This window comes from Schistocerca piceifrons, chromosome 7 (genome assembly GCF_021461385.2).
Source record: "Schistocerca piceifrons isolate TAMUIC-IGC-003096 chromosome 7, iqSchPice1.1, whole genome shotgun sequence".
Taxonomy (NCBI): Eukaryota; Metazoa; Arthropoda; class Insecta; order Orthoptera; family Acrididae; genus Schistocerca; species Schistocerca piceifrons.
Genome location: NC_060144.1, coordinates 321,963,793 through 321,980,193, shown reverse-complemented (window position 1 = coordinate 321,980,193; position 16,401 = coordinate 321,963,793). Strand labels below are relative to the sequence as shown.

General features: G+C 39.0%; 1 protein-coding gene across 5 annotated transcripts in view; it reads right to left on the bottom strand.

Annotated features, from left to right (window-relative positions):
- LOC124805364 (importin-11) overlaps nucleotides 1–14,814 on the bottom strand; it is a 176,231-nt gene extending 161,417 nt beyond the window's left edge. The window contains exon 1 of one of the 5 annotated variants that reach the window (XM_047265914.1): nucleotides 14,763–14,814. The gene's annotated coding sequence lies outside the window, so the exon portion shown is untranslated. Of the gene's footprint in view, nucleotides 1–9,021; nucleotides 9,217–14,309; nucleotides 14,334–14,540; nucleotides 14,726–14,762 lie in introns of those variants that run through there. The other 4 variants (XM_047265912.1, XM_047265917.1, XM_047265916.1 and 1 more) reach the window with 4 other exon arrangements.
- Nucleotides 14,815–16,401: the final 1,587 nt, after the last annotated feature.

The following is a 16,401-nucleotide window of genomic DNA, read 5'->3' as shown; positions in this document are numbered from 1 at the left end:
TTTGGCCCGTCATGGAAGTCCACTCGTGTGGCCAGCTAATCACATGTCACAGACACCATGTTGATGAAATGAGACCGCACTGATCACCCACACAATAGATAAGTTGCGCAAATACTCTGAGAATCAATACTAATGAGGATAGGTAGGAACTCACTGTAAAGATGATCGCTGAGCCACAGACAGGAATGTAGAAAAGACAACACTCTCACAGCTAAATTTGTCAGAAAATGAGGGTCTGCACATTCATTTACACAATCTCTTAGACGCAACTCACGGACACACGTGCCGCCTCCGGCCACTGCACCAACAATCTCTGAGATTCAGATCCAAACAAACCACTCCTCATATCTCCCTGCCTCTCATCGGCAGCTGCTAGGCTAGCATTAAGTGGTGGTGGTAGCACTGACTGCAAGCTTAGGGGAGGGGTGGGAAGGGGAGAAGCAGTAGGAATGACAAAGTAAGGAAGCAGTGCACGTACTCAGCTGCGCCCAACCAACGACGAAGCATGACATCTCAGCAAACAAACAATTTCATGCTACTGAGACCAAAAACGAGATTTTTCCAGTGTTTTTTTTTCTTTCTTTTTTTTCAAATTTCTCTGATTCACCCAATATGTTTGAAATTCCCTGTTATTCCCCGATTTCCAGAATTTGTGGCAACCCTGCTATTTAAATGCTGTTGATCCCGTAGATAAGAATTACTAGTCATTTGCAGCTGAATTTTATTCTGTTATGGAAGATGAGTAGTAATAACTCTTACCAACAAGACAAACACTGTGTAATGTTCAGTCTGCACTTATGGCCCCATGGGATTTCCCCATCTCATAATACTGAAAGCACATACCTGCTTGAATTAGGCAAGGTTTACAGTACACGCCATTGATTGAGCTACTCTACAAGATAATTTTTCATCCTCTCCCTTCTTTTAAATTTTATAACAACACAGTGTGAAATGGACTGACAGAATGATAAATGAAAATGTACTTTCAAGAATAGTGGAAAAGATAAGAAAAAGGAAAACATCTTCACTGGGACATGTATCGTGTTTGAAACTGACCAGAGATGAGTGATTGAAGGAAAGATTGCAAGGACGAGAGGGAGTGAAAGAGCTCTATGGAGGAAGCCCAGGGCAGAGGGAAGTGGAGAGCAGCCAGTGAATATCAATTGGAACACAGATATATCACAGAAGAAGACCTCAATGAGTAACTCGCAGATCACAAATCCAAAGCTGGGGGTTTGATCCCCAGCCAGTCCTACAACTTTTTTGCCACTTACTGCTTTTTCAGCCTCTGGCAAAAAATGATCTACACTTGTGAAAAATGGCAAGCCGCTGAACAGTTTGGAGACCACATTATACTGTAGGTCCCAGTATACAGTGTGAATAAATCAGTTCCAATAGGACCATGCCTAGTTAAGCACTATGATGTCCAAACCAATATTCAGGTTAAGGATGGTTTTACTTAGTTTGCTTGCCTCTGGTGTGCTGCTACTGACAATATAGTCTACTGTACTAATATTTCTGTACAAATTCTATCAAGAAGCCGAAAGTACTATCTGGTTTGGGAATCAGTAAACATGATACTGCACCAACAGACTGGTGACATCATTATCTTCATAGAGATACGAGTTTCAAGAAACTATCTATTGCTGTCACTAGTATGGAAACAAATAAATCAAAAACTGACAAACTAATCGGCTCTTCATAGAAATAGTGGTTTTTGAATGGGAACGGTCTTGTTATTAACACCTTGCAGAAAATAAAAATTTTGAAAATATCAGACCAGAGTGGAAAAATAGAGGTTTTTCATCAGGGACATAATTGAACTAAAGAATCTGCCTTGAGACTTTTGTTGGCTTTGGCAAATCACAACTGCACTGTCACCTTCCAATCTAATCTAAGCCTCATGCTACACTACAGATCAGCCTGTTACCTCTTATTTAATTCTTTTATTGTGACACATTTGTCAGCTTCAGCTGGTGAGTTAAATAAAAATTTACTCTCTACAAGATGGAATATCTAACAGAATACTAAAGTAGTGTGCAGCACATGTTAATCTTGTACTTAGTAATATTCGTAATTTTTTTTAGGAATGGCCATTTTCTTGAGCGATTTAAATACTCAGCAGTAAAGCCACTTTATAAAAAGGGAGAAATAGATAATGTAGACAATTTTAGACCTATTTCTACATGATCAGTGTTTGCTAAAGATACTGAAAAGGCTTCGTATGTAAGAATAATTGACCATTTCCTTTCACAAGATCTGCAATCAAATTTACAGTTTGGTTTTACAAGTGGTTTAACAACTGAAAATGGTATATTCTCTTTTCTCTGTGAGGTACTGGCTGGATTAAACGAAAGGTTTCGAATGCTGTGCATCTTTTTTTATTTAACTGAGGTGTTCAATTCAGCTTATCACAAAATATGAATCCAGAAGTTGAACCTTTACGGTATACAGGGAGTAACTCACAAATGGTTCACCTCTTATTTTAAGAACAGACAGCAAAAGGTCATAATCCACAGTAATGAGAATGGTTATGATGTGGGGTCCGAGTGTGGCATGGTTAAATGGCGGTACACCAGGGGTCAGTGCTGGGGCCACACCTGTCCCTTATTTATATAAATGATATGCCTTCTGATATTACAGGTGATCCTAAAATATTCTGTCTGCTGATGACACTAGCTTCGTAGTAAAGGATGTTGTGTGCAACGTTGGTGCTGTTTCAAATAGTGCAATTCAAGACATTAGTTCATGGCTTGTGGAAAATAAAATGATCACAGTAAGACTCAGTTTTTACAGTTTCTAACATGCAATTCAACAAAATCTAATGTTCTAATTACACAGAATGGGCATATGATTACTGAGACTGAACAGTTCAAATTCCTAAGTGTTGTGGAAAGCTCATGTTCATGATCTTATAGTTCAACACAAAAAGTAATCTACTTTGCTTACTTTTTATTCACTTATGTATAGCATCATGATTCGGGGTCACTCTTCCCATTGTCAAAGGGTATTCTTGGCTCAGAAACAGGCAGTTCAAGCAATAAGTTGTTTAAATTTGCATACCTGTTTTCTACCCCTGTTCATTAGTCTGAGTATTCTACACTGGCCACTCAATTCATTTCTTGTTAACAATATCAGCTTATTCCCAGGAATTAGCAGCTTTCACTCAGCTAATACTAAGCAGAAATACAATCCATATTTGGATCACACCCCTTTGACTCTGCTGCACCCATTTTCAATAACTACCACAATAATTAAAAAATCTTAGCAGTACTCCATGCACTTTCAAATCTAAATTGAAGAGCTTCCTCATGGGTCACTCCTATTATGTTGAGGAGTGCCCTGAAAAATTAAGTCGATTCATGTGTTAACACTGTTGACTGGATTGTCGCCTTTTTAGGATTCATAAAACACTATCTATGATTACTTTCCTGTTGTAATTTAAAGTACCGAAACATTCCATGACCACAGAAATTTACTCCTCAATTTGGTCCTACAGAAGCAGACATGTAAAAGAAATCTGTACTATCACCTTACAGTCTAGAGCTCAGGCTACACTGGAGACCAGTCTTGTCGTCACCACCACCGCGAAAAAAAAAAAAGAAGGTGCAAAACAGACTGGCATTATTGTATCTTCATCAGAGCAGAGTTATCACCCTAAATAACTATGATATGCTGTTAATGAACACACAGTCAGGACTAGCCTATACAATCAAAATAATGCACTGCCACTGATTTACTCTTGATTAGATGCCAAAAGCAATGGAGGAAATGAATCACCCAAAGTTTGTAGTATTACTGTATCCTCTGGCCAGTGACATAACTATGTTGTAATGTCACGGTGGTACAGCATTTTTGAACTGAATCATGTTTGCAGAAGGCATGTTGGCGCATGTGGTGACTTACTCTAGTATGTGATGTTCATGTTTCTAAATTGTTTGCAAGTGTTGGTGGTTCATCGAAAGGCTTGAGCTGGTCGTAAGAATAATACTTGAAGTGTTTGTAGCAGTTCATTAGCGAGTTACTGGGATATTGGGTGCTATGGGCAATAGATTAATTTTTAGGTTGGAATTATTAGTGCTGTGTGTTGTTTATGGATGGCGATTTTAAGTTTATGTTACATATTCTGTTGGTTATGGATATGAAAATGAAGTTCACAAGTAGGTTGCGGCATTCCATCTTCTGTTGACTGTTGGTATGATAACGACATTCACAAGTAGGTTGCTGCCTGCGGCAATTGGAGATAATGTATTGATCATGATTAAATTGCAGCTAATTGCTGAGAAGGTGAAGTAGTTGCATTATGGACCAGGGACCAGCATATGTGGCACTGTTGGAAGTACAACACAGGCATTCCATCTAGATGGTTTCCTGGTATGAGAATTCTAGGTGGGTCATTCAAGAGACTGTGCAGATGACATTATTTTTGCTATTGCTCATCGATTTTTGTGTGTGTGTGTGTGTGTGTGTGTGTGTGTGTGTGTGTGTGTGTGTTTAGGACAGGCCAGATTTGTATGTCAGCTGAATTTGGTTGGTAAGTATGGTTCTTTTTTGTTTTGTTTTCATAGTTTATAGGATGTGAGAGTTTATGTGCAAAATTGAATGTCTCTTGTATTTTAAAAATACTGGTAATGCAATTTTAATGAATTTTTGGTTTGTATTGTTCGTTATCGATAATCATGTTGGACTGTCATTGGTGGGTATTGTGGAATTTGTTGCATCTACTACACTGTTCACATTAAATTATCGACATTAAGTATGGGCGATTCTTTACAGTGTGTTAACATGGACTTTTGTTTTAGCCATATAGATCAAGTGAAGTGTTTGATACCAGAATGAGATTTTCACTCTGCAGAGGAGTGTGCGCTGATATGAAACTTCCTGGCAGATTACAACTGTGTGCCAGACCGAGACTTGAACTCGGGACCTTTGCCTTTCGTGGGCAAGTGCTCTACCAACTGAGCTACCCGAGCATGACTCACGCCCTGTCCTCACAGCTTTACTTCTGCCAGTACCTCGTCTCCTACCTTCCAAACTTAACAGAAGCTCTCCTGCGAACCTTGCAGAACTAGCACTCCTGAAAGAAAGGATATTGTGGAGACATGGCTTAGCCACAGTCTGGGGTATGTTTCCAGAATGAGATTTTCACTCTGCAGCGGAGTGTGCGCTGATATGAAACTTCCTGTGTGCCTGTGAAAGGCAAAGGTCCCGAGTTCGTGTCTCAGTCCGGCACACAGTTTTAATCTGCCAGGATGTTTGATACCAGATTTTGCGACCTTTGTTGGTTTCTTGGTACTCTTGATTTCGTTTCAACTATTTATGTCAAAGTAAATTTTACAGTGCCTATTTTTGGAGATAGACATGGGTTTGCGGCATTACAGATTTCTTTTGAGTTACACAGGTCAAGTAAAGTTCCCAATACAAGTTTTTTCAGATCTTTTTAATGAGGTTTTGATGATTGTTGAGCTTTTGTTTACTTGATTTTTGCATTTGTGCTTCTTTTGGTATGTCTGCATAATTACAAAAGCACTAAAATTAGTTTGTCCTCATCTACAACCCCCAAATTCCCACAGCTGTCCCATTAGTTTCAAGTCATTTCTGTAGTTAAATGATGTCCATATTATTTGTCTGCTCACATGTGTAAAGTGTGGCGCCATGGATAAGAGGCAATAGGTGGTACTGCAATATTCAGTAATAGCCAGAAAACTTACGCAAACCTTTTCTTGTCAATTCTTGGCTCACACAATTACATAATTTGGAAGGGATAGGTATGAAGCCAGGAAAAAGTTGAAGCTTTGAGTCAGTCTGTGAGATGTACTCAGCAGCACAACTCACAATGAATTGCCTAGAAAAGGCAAGTACTAAGCCTCAAGCCACAATCTATTACAAAATTTTAACTTGTGGTGTACAATAGTTACATTAGTTGTTTAATAAACTCTTTGAGAAAATCATTTGTCTACACTGTTTTGTGTAAGTATTGGAAGAATTTGAAACTGAAGTAATAATATACACGTAGACAAAACACTTAAGGTTTCCAGGTGGGTGGAAGCTTTGAGATGCTGTAACATTTTGGTGATTGTCATACTAGGCATCACCTGACTTTTGCCATAAGAGGGTATAACTTGTTTAGATGTCATTGTTCATCAACCCTTCCACTCAGCTGGAGACCAGAGTGTTTTTCCATCAGTAATATACATTGGGAGTGTGTACACCCATATGAGCATTCAGTCTCACTGTCTTATGTTTGGCTGAATAAGTTTCTACCTAAAACTGTTCACTGCTGTTGCAAGTCCTCATAGCTCACTTTCGAGGGTCATACCAGAACAAATTTTCAGTGATGTATGCTGTGTGTGTTTACTGTTCCAAGGATAAATACTTATTCATGCTCCAGGCTATCTTTGTTACAATGTCAGCAAGTGTCAGTTCACAAAGAAAAAGTGCACAAATACGTACTTTCCAGTTTGTTATAAAACAGCATTATATGACAATGCCAACAATGATTCAATTTATACAATTCCTTTACTCATGACCTCATATACAGACAAATAATGTCTACAGTTAGCCATTAGAAGCACACAGCTCTGTGCTTTCATATGGATTGTCAGAATATTTACAAGGAATTCCATCAAACATGTCCAAGATACAGTATGATTTACTATAATAAAGAAGGCTGTCTTATTCAGCACGAGTATTATAAGGTTTACCAGCAACGTGATTACCTATGAGCACAAAAAACTCACATTAAAACCTTGGCGGTAAATTTCAATTTAATTTCTTTACACACAAATTCTACTAACAGTAGAAGTGTAAGGAATCTCAGCCAATTTTGAAAAAAAAAAAAAAAAAAAAAAAAAAAATTATTACCATCAGATGATGGAGGGTGGGACAGGATATGGGGCAGGCAACTGATAGAAAAGATAGGCAGTGGGGAGAGCAATAACAGGCATCACCCATGCAAGGGTAAGGGGTCCATATTTGAGTCAATGTTTAGTACAAAGTTTTAATTTGTCAGTAAGTTTCATTTCAGTACATATTCTGATAAAAAGTGAATGGTTGGTAGCTATAATGATACCAAGTATTCTTTCTAACAGAACTTTGTCAGTTACCAGAAGAGACTTCTGTTTATTCTTAGTGACAGCTTCGTGATTATCATACTAAAATGAATGAATGTTCAACATTTGTCTTGTAGATAGGTCTCCCACTTATGATACTCATAACAGTTGCGAGACTAGAATGAGGTTGTGCAGCATAAGTTTTTCAGCTGGAATGGTCACAGTAAAATGAACAAGATTACAAGTAAATGATTCTAGACGGAAAAAATAGATCTGGTAGGGTGTTTCAGAGTTACAGCAACTCTCAATGGTGCAGGGAGAATAGTCGGTAGAATGGCACTCATTTCAAAAGTAGGCTTATAATTTAGGAAACTATGCTCCCTCATCTGAATCCTTGGCATTTACAGTACATTAGTAGTCGGACAAAAATTAGAAATCACCAAAAATATAACACACTGCAATGCCTAATACGGTGTAGGAAACTTTTTGACATTTGAAACAACTTCCAGATATCATGAAATGGATAAATATAGGTTTCGTATAGTTTTCAAGGGACTTTCATAGCAGTCACACACCCTCCTCTCCAACGCAGGTGCCTTTTGGTATTCACCAGTGCTGGGACGACAAGATTTCAGCAAACTAGCAGGGTGTGCTCCACATTACTACACCAGTAAATTGATAAGAGTCATTTTCAATGAGGAAACCTTAAGAATGAGTGGAGGAAGAGATATTACAATCACATCAGAAACTTTAATTTTATCGATATGACTATGAAGTCTGTCGCGACAGAGTCCTTGCATAAAAAGTTCTTGGTTAACTTGCCACGTCAAATTTGGATAAAATCCCAAGCTTTCAATGACTACCTCCGTCATCTTCATCTAACTGTATTGTGCCGGTGAGGTTTCCGCTTTTATAAGCAGTGGACAGTTTCTCATTGGCTGGATGACATCATGTTGAAAATGGTGCGTACGGAGGTGGTGGCCTCTATGTCCACAGATTTTGTTTGCGAGCTTTATCCAGCATTGCTTGCAGTGCCATCCATCGCCAACAGGCGGAGAACTGCAAGGAATGTAAGAAGTCTCCCTCTGCACTCTTTCTTTATCAACTGCGCGCTTCCATGCATTGCTGGAGTCTCAGTTGAAATTATTTTCACAGAGTCTAATTTCAACTGCTTCCCTGATGACAGAGACCCAATAGTTTGAAGCGTGAGGAGGTAGTCTTCTTTCATTGAATAAAATCTTATGTTTAACAAACTGTGCTGAGCCACCGCTGATTTTTCTTGATACCTGTATTTCAGGTGACACTGATGTTCCACACAGTGATCGGCAACAGTTCTTATAGACTGGCCCACATAATTTTTGCCACACTCGCAAGGAATGCTGTAAATTCCTGGTACTCTCAGGCCGGAATTATCTTCCACGGGTTGCAATATTTCCTTTCTGGGTGGCCAGACAACTCGTCCGATTCCCTGTCAGCTCAGGATTCTGCTGATCTTGCTGATCGTTGCACCGCAGAATGGTAGCCGCGCAATGTGTGTTGGTCCTCTTGATCTGTTCGAACAGGGTCCTTCCAAGGTTTCTTCGCCAGAGTAGATCTGATATCACCATCAGAATATCCATTTTTTCTTCATACCATCGTCAGATGGTTAATCTCGGAGCCGAGATGATCCTTGTCCGAAATAGTCCTTGCTCTGTGTACCAAGGTATTCAGCATAGCTCTCTTCTGTGCTAGGTGGTGAAAACTATGAGCGTTTGGATATAAATCTGTATGCGTCAGTTTTCTGTCCACAAAATGTATGGGAAATCTATCTGATTTTCACTCCACCAGCACATCTAAGAAGGGTAACTTCCCATCCTTCTCCACCTCCACCGTAAATCTTATGTTCTGATGTATACCATTCAAATGATCAACAAACTGCTGCAGTGCCTCATTGCCATGTGGCCAGATTAAAAATGTATCATCAACATACCTGAAGCAGCAGGATGGACGTAAGGGAGCACTGTTCAACGCTCGTTCTTCGAAATCCTCCATGAAAAAGTTAGCTATGGCTGGTGACAGTGGTGAACCCATGGCTGAGCCATCAGTCATGTCAGGAAACGTTGCGACCCATGAAAGATAATCTTGCCCTGAGAGTACCAGGAATTTACAGCATTCCTTGCGAGTGTGGCAAAAATTATGTGGGCCAGTCTATAAGAACTGTTGCCGATCACTGTGTGGAACATCAGCGTCACCTGAAATACAGGTATCTAGAAAAATCAGCGGTGGCTCAGCACAGTTTATTAAATAAACATAAGATTTTATTCAATGAAACAAGACTACTTGCTCACGCTTCAAACTATTGGGACTCTGTCATCAGGGAAGCAGTTGAAATTAGACTCTGTGAAAATAATTTCAACAGAGACTCCGGTTATGCACTCAGCAATGCATGGAAGCGTGCAGTTGATAAAGAAAGAGCGCAGAGGGAGACTTCTAACATTCCTCGCAGTTCTCCGCCTGTTGTGATGAATGGCGCTGCAAGCAATGTTGGATAAAGTGTGCAAACTTAATCTAGGGACATAAGAGGCTGTCACCTCCGTACACGCTGTTTTCACCGTGAAGTCATCCAGCCAATTAGAAGCCGTCCACTGCTTATAAAAGTGGAAACCTCACCAACCCACGACAGTTAGTTTTACCCCTGATGAAGATGACGGAAGTAGACATTGAAAGCTTGGGATTTTATCCAAATTTGACGCGGCAAGTAAACCGAGAGCTTTTTATTTAATTTTACCGGGTGTATCCCGTTTCATATGAAGCAGGTGACTGGATTGTAGGCAACAATTAAGGCTTACGCACACTGCTACACCCAACTGTCTCTCAGGGGCATAACCTATACAAAAGGATGCCTAGCGTCACCGAGAAGTGCCAGTGAATATTTTGTCTCCAATGAAAGTTGTTCCGATCTATCACCCCCTCCTCCCCACCCCCGTCCTCCCAGGTGCCTGATGCAAAGACTTTCCTTGTATATTTACAGACTTTTTCATTTTCCCCAACAGCTGCCTATTTACCTTTCAACTACAGTTTTCCTTTTAGTCAATAATCTTCTATGTCCAACTTTTACACTGCCTCTTTTCTATTTGTCTGCTATTGTTATTTCACTCCCATCCCTCTTGCTGTCACTCCGTTAATCCGAGATCCACAAAATCGAATCTCTTCCTTTTCTTTGATCCCAAAAGGTAGTCTCTTCCAGTGTGTGTGTGTGTGTGTGTGTGTGTGTGTGTGTGTGTGTGAGAGAGAGAGAGAGAGAGAGAGAGAGAGAGAGAGAGAGAGAGACTTTCAGGCAACTGGAAATCATCTTTGAGTGTAGTATTTCTTTCTTTTAGTTATTTTCCTACTTTGCATATATACAGAGTGCTCCAAGAAGACTGGTCAATATTCACAGACCAGACATGATAGCAATGATCAAGCGAAGCAAAAAGTTTAGCACACGCAGCCTCTAAAACGCATGCCTTAACAGCTATGAGCACTAATTCATCTTCCATATTGTGAAACAAATCTCTTCTACTGCAAACACTTATCCTTCCATATTTTTAGAGGTGGTAGTACGGCGCAAAACAAGAAAAAAATTGGCCTGTAAAAATGGACTCTGAAGTGCATACCTTATGGATTACAAGCACTTCTTCACCTTAGATACTGTGGAACAGGTCTCTTCGACTGAACAAATGCTCATCGCTCTTATGGAAGGAATTTTTGAATCCATGTTTACTAGACAACTTTTTCTTGGTTTGGTCCATACTATCTCCTTCCAAAATATGGACAGCAAGCAGCTAGCAGTAGGAGAGATTTGTTTCACAGGATGTATCAAAGATTAAGAAGTGCTCACAGCTCTTAAGGTATGCATTTTAGAGCCCTTGTTTACTAGTCTATTTTGCTTTGAATGATCATATTCCTTTTGCATCCCTGATTACTGAACAATTCCTCCTATATGTTATAAACAGTCCTCGACTTTGTAGCAGTTTCCTTAAATATCTCTCTTTTAAATGCAGTATCAAGTAATCCACCTAAAAAAAATAAAAAATGAAATTTCTATAATAAGTTAAATAATTATATAGGTACCTAAACTCCTGACGGTACATTTTGTAATTACGTTTTAGTTATGTAGTTTCCACTAAATTTGTGTTTTGCATGTGGGAAAACACCTGTGAGACAAAGGTTCACAGTGTGATTTGACCAAATAATCCTTATTCAGTTTGCATTATTAACTACTCTTGAAACAAGTGAAATCGTTAGACCATTCAGTGTTTCTGCAAATGAATTCACTACCTTAATCAACTAAACTACCGTAATCAAACTTCTCCCTAAGCTTGTACTGCTCATTTTCTTTTTTTTTTTTTTTTTTTTTTTTTTTTACAACGTAGACAATCAGATGAATAGGTACTGAATTACATCAAGAAGAAAATATACCAAATGAGGGCATAAATTTCTACAAACAGGTCCACCATCATATTTAGCATTTTATTCATGGCTGCTCATCTTCATCATACATTATCATATAATTCACAATACAGCACCTTTGGTTTACTGCCATTGTCAGAACTGTTACAAAACAGGAAACAAAAGCACTGCTATAACAATTATAGGTTCAGTTGGCTGAAGGCCATGTTTACAGAAAGCATATAAGAGTACAGGATAACAACAAAATGGCTGATGTGCCAGGATGAGTATTCTGAAGTAGCCTAGTAGCATGAAATGCTTTGTACACTCACATACACGACCAAACGTTGGCAACGGCCTTACGCCATCCTATACTTGTGCAAACGAGCTGTAGCTAGTAGAGGGCGGAAATACGGAAGCGTCCGATCCCACCCGTCTGCTTTGACCCATGATGTCACAAATATGGTGGAAACAAAAACAAACACACACACTTTCCACAAGAAGCCTAATGACACTAACGGGACAAGCGCGGGAAATGGGGTGTTTTGGGTGGGGGGCAAACTAAATATAAACAAATTTAGACGCCTTGCGTAGCTACAACGTGTAAGTGAAGACAGCCATGCATGAATACCCACCCACCTCCCCAGGGGTCGTAACCCCTGCAACCCATAGAAGATAAAGATGCTTCAGTAGCTGATTCGTGGTTTTTGTCTTTAAAAAAACAAAAAAAGAAAAAATCTCACGGGATAGAACAAACAGATCAGAAAGATAAATATAATAAACTAAAACAGAAATTCGAGGAAACAGATAATTAAAATAAGTAATAGGCCTCAGTGTTTTTAAATTTAAAAAAAAAAAAAAAAAATCTCACGAGATAGAACGAACAGATCAGAAAAGTAAATAAAATAAGATAAAACAGAACTGGAGACAGCCACACTCAAACCAAACTCCGCGCCGTCATGACGTCACACACGACAACACCCTTACGTCACGGGTCAAAGCCGACGCGTGGGATCGGACACTTCTGTCGACCCTAGAGGGCTATAGTGCATGTGCATACGTACAGGGCACCTGCAGGCCATTGCTTGCACTTGTTCACGTAACTGTGGATACAGAGAATTTGATATTGATACTCATTATAAGAATGCACTTAATGGTAAGTTTTGATTACTGCTAATGTCATGTTATCACTATCATGTACTCCCACATTCTATCTGTAAAATTGGCCTTTTTTTCTGCTTACTGAAACTATTATTGTTACCTTAGTTCTTTTTGTAACAGGTCTGTTGATAACACTAAGCTGAAACTGGGCATACTGTGAATTCTATAGTAATTTGCGATGATGACCTCAAAAAACTATACTTATCTGTTCTGTGTTTGCGTATATTTTGAGCTATTTATTTTCATGGCACTATTATGACAAATCCTATAAATACTTGTAAGATGAACCCTGGATGAATAAATAATTCAAATCAAATTCTGAATAAAGGAGAAAAGATACTTATGGAACAACTTGACACTGATGTGACACTTCCAGAGGCATTAAAAACTAGTTGTGCTAATTTGGTAATGGAGAGAAGGGTGTGTAGTAAAAATTTCAGAGTAAATGGTGATACTTATGCGGGGGTGATAGGAGTCAAGCTGGACAGACTTTTGTGGAGAGCTACATCAACTGGAGGAGGAGATGAAAACACACATTTATCCATAAGCAACAGAAACACTAGTGGAAGTGACTAATTAGCGTCAGGACTCACGAGCATGTTTAATTCTGCCCTTCTGTGCAAGCAGTCACAACAGTTGAATCTGTAGTTTGCTACAAACGTTCAGCATTGCTGACAATGATCACCTTGACCATCACAATGATGGAAGAAGTCTAATGTGGAGACTTATGGAATGCCATAAGTAAACAAACAGTTTTGCTAATTATGTGTCTCGATTCATGGATCATTAATTAATGGTATCTACCAACAGTGGAGAATGGGTGAATTGGTTATGGAAAAATATTAAATTTGGTGGATATATGACTACATGCCAATCATTCTATACACTTGTGTAATCACAAATATTTCCAAATTAATATTCACAAACCACTAATGATTTCAACTGTTTTATTATCTATCACCTGGACATGAACAAAAACACTTATCTTTGAGTGAAATACCTAATAACATTACACATCCTTCCACCAGCTTAAACCTGCATAACAAAACAGTTATTCCAGTAGCTACTGAATACTACATATCTGGAAGTGAGGTACAAATAAAAAATGATTTCATTATAGAAGTGATATAGTAAAATGTTCTTCGAACGGTATAAACGACGGGATTCGGGAGTATAAGTCTGACATGTGTTTGTATACAATCTGAGCTAAATGTTTCTGTAGATTTTTCAATCTCTTCGACTCATTTGGTTAAAAAGATCGCATTTCTTGTTTTCAACAATTTATTGTCAATGCTACAATTGCGCTTTCAACACAAAGGGGCAACAAGGGATGCAAATATACTCACGAGAAGCATATACACATATATATATATATAATATATATATATATATATATAAAAACCCTAAACAGAAGAGAAGCATAATCACCAAGCGAGTAATATTTACTGTTCATATCAATGGTATTAATTTTGAATCCATTTATTCCAGTAAGGGAATAGTTCGTCAAAATCACGATACAAATGACGTGACACAAGACGCTACGGCATATTTCAACTCTTTTCAAGTTCCAGTTTCCATTAAAAATTCTTCACTGGACACACTATTTAAATTAGCTATTACATCGATAATTTAAAATTTTTGTCTTACACGGTTGAAAAGTATGTGGAACAATACATCACAACTCACGCAAATGCTGCAGATAAAACACAAGAGGTCATCTCTCGGCTGACACCTTGGGCTGGTTGCCCGTGCATAACCCTTTATCCTGAACTGAACAGTCACTCGACGAGAGTTGAGTTCAATATAGGCTAAAAAAATCCGTGTTAGCGAAGCCGTAAGGGACACAACAAACTAAATGATAGCTCCTCTTTAGTGTGGGCGAACCTATCTGCAATGACAATACTATACATTACTTACGTGCCACCAAAATTCAATAACCGCACCGGCAAAGGATCAAGTAAGTTTTACGCCTAAAAAGCTTCATTACGAAGACCTTTTGAAAAGGTAATTAAGTATGTGTACAGAAAAACCTACTATTTTAATAATTTGCAAATTACACGATCAATCATGTTATATTTCTAACAAAAGTTAATTTACATTACTAGATCACATGCACTTCATACATAACACAAGGTTTACCTCTTGCGCAGTGAAGTTACTCGCGGCTCATTTGTTTTCGGTGGTTAGAACTCCTGCCAACGTATAAATATTGGAATGTTGGACAGATGCATATGCAGCGATTTACAAAAGCTTGATAGAATCCATGAAATTATGGAATAGTTTTTCAAATTACGAATATATTTCTCTCTGTTATCTCTATTTATTCAGATTTTGTCATTTGATTGACTGTACGTTGCATTCGCGTACATTGTAGCCAACACTGAACGATTACGTGAAAAACATAGGAAAAACCAGGTAATGAATTATTTTTCGATCGTGCCTACAAAAAAGTTCGTATTCGAATTTCTTACAATCAGTGTTTCAAATATAAACAATCCGGATCCTACAGCAAAGTCTTTGATCGCTTGTAAGCTCTTGTCTTTGAGTCCTGAGAACAACATTGCCGTCTTCGCTTCCCTCTTGCGCTTTTTTCACACGACAGTAATTCATCACGCTTTGCCTGTTATAATACATGAAGCAAGTACAAAGAAACAAATAATCTATATTAGTAAAGGGCTAACCTTGTTCATGGTTCACGGCGCACGGGTCCAACTGTAGGTTGTCTATCTGACGGCTTCTGGGGCAAAAAAAATTTGATTTTCAATATTTAATATAATTACTGACAAAATTTTAAAGATCAGTCATAATGTATATTAAGAGATATAATCTTATGTTAACGTAAATGTAAATTTTGTATAAGCTGCTGACGAAATAATCTCGGGCCACCTTGCGGGTGGTTGCGTCGAAATCCCGCGACTTTTCGATGAGTATCATTCTCGTCATCTTCTGTTGAAGTGTAGAGACGGCGCGTGTATCCTATACTTACATCATCCGTCCATATTCTCGAACTGTGGCCGTTTTTCCTCAACCCTTCCTCCAGCCGTGGCGTTCGGCGACTTATGGTGGGAAAGGATGGAGGTGGGGGGTGGGGTGTTCGTATCGCCTTTCAGTCTTGCCCAAGTTGTGCAGCATCAGCTGCTGGGGGCGTTTTTGGCGTATGTAGCTGATAGTGCAGGCTTCCACGCTGAACTTAGCTGGTAGCCTTCATTCCTGTTGATGAGATTGTCATGGGGTGTTTGATTTTTTTAAGAAGCTCGTCACAACATCTTTGTTTTCTCAAATTCGAACGTATATCCCTCGTTGAGGCCGTATCCTGCCGCTGCTGATTTATCGTTATGCCTCACACGTACACATCTAATGAGTTCCACGCAGCGTTGTGAGATGCAGCAGTATGTGTGCCTAATGTAGTGGCAGCCACACTTGCAAGGAGTACTGTATCAGATATTTGCAGAATTATAGTTTGACCTTTACCAAGCCAAGCATATCTTTAGGTTTGCGTGGTGGCCAAAAGATGGCCTTGATGTTGTTTTCACCGAGAACCCTCGCAATTTTGGCTGAAGGGGGCCAATGTAGGGTATAAAAGAGAGTTTCCTTTCCTCTTTGTCTTCCTCTTCTTTGCGGATGGCTATCTCATCCATTTGTTCAATATGCGTGTAATCTGCACTTTTCTGTACCCATTTTGGTGAAACACATCCGTAAGCGTTGCCGCTGGCTGGGAGGCTGTCTTTGACACAAGTGGTATGTACCCTGTTACGAGAGTCGTTAGAACTTTGTACTG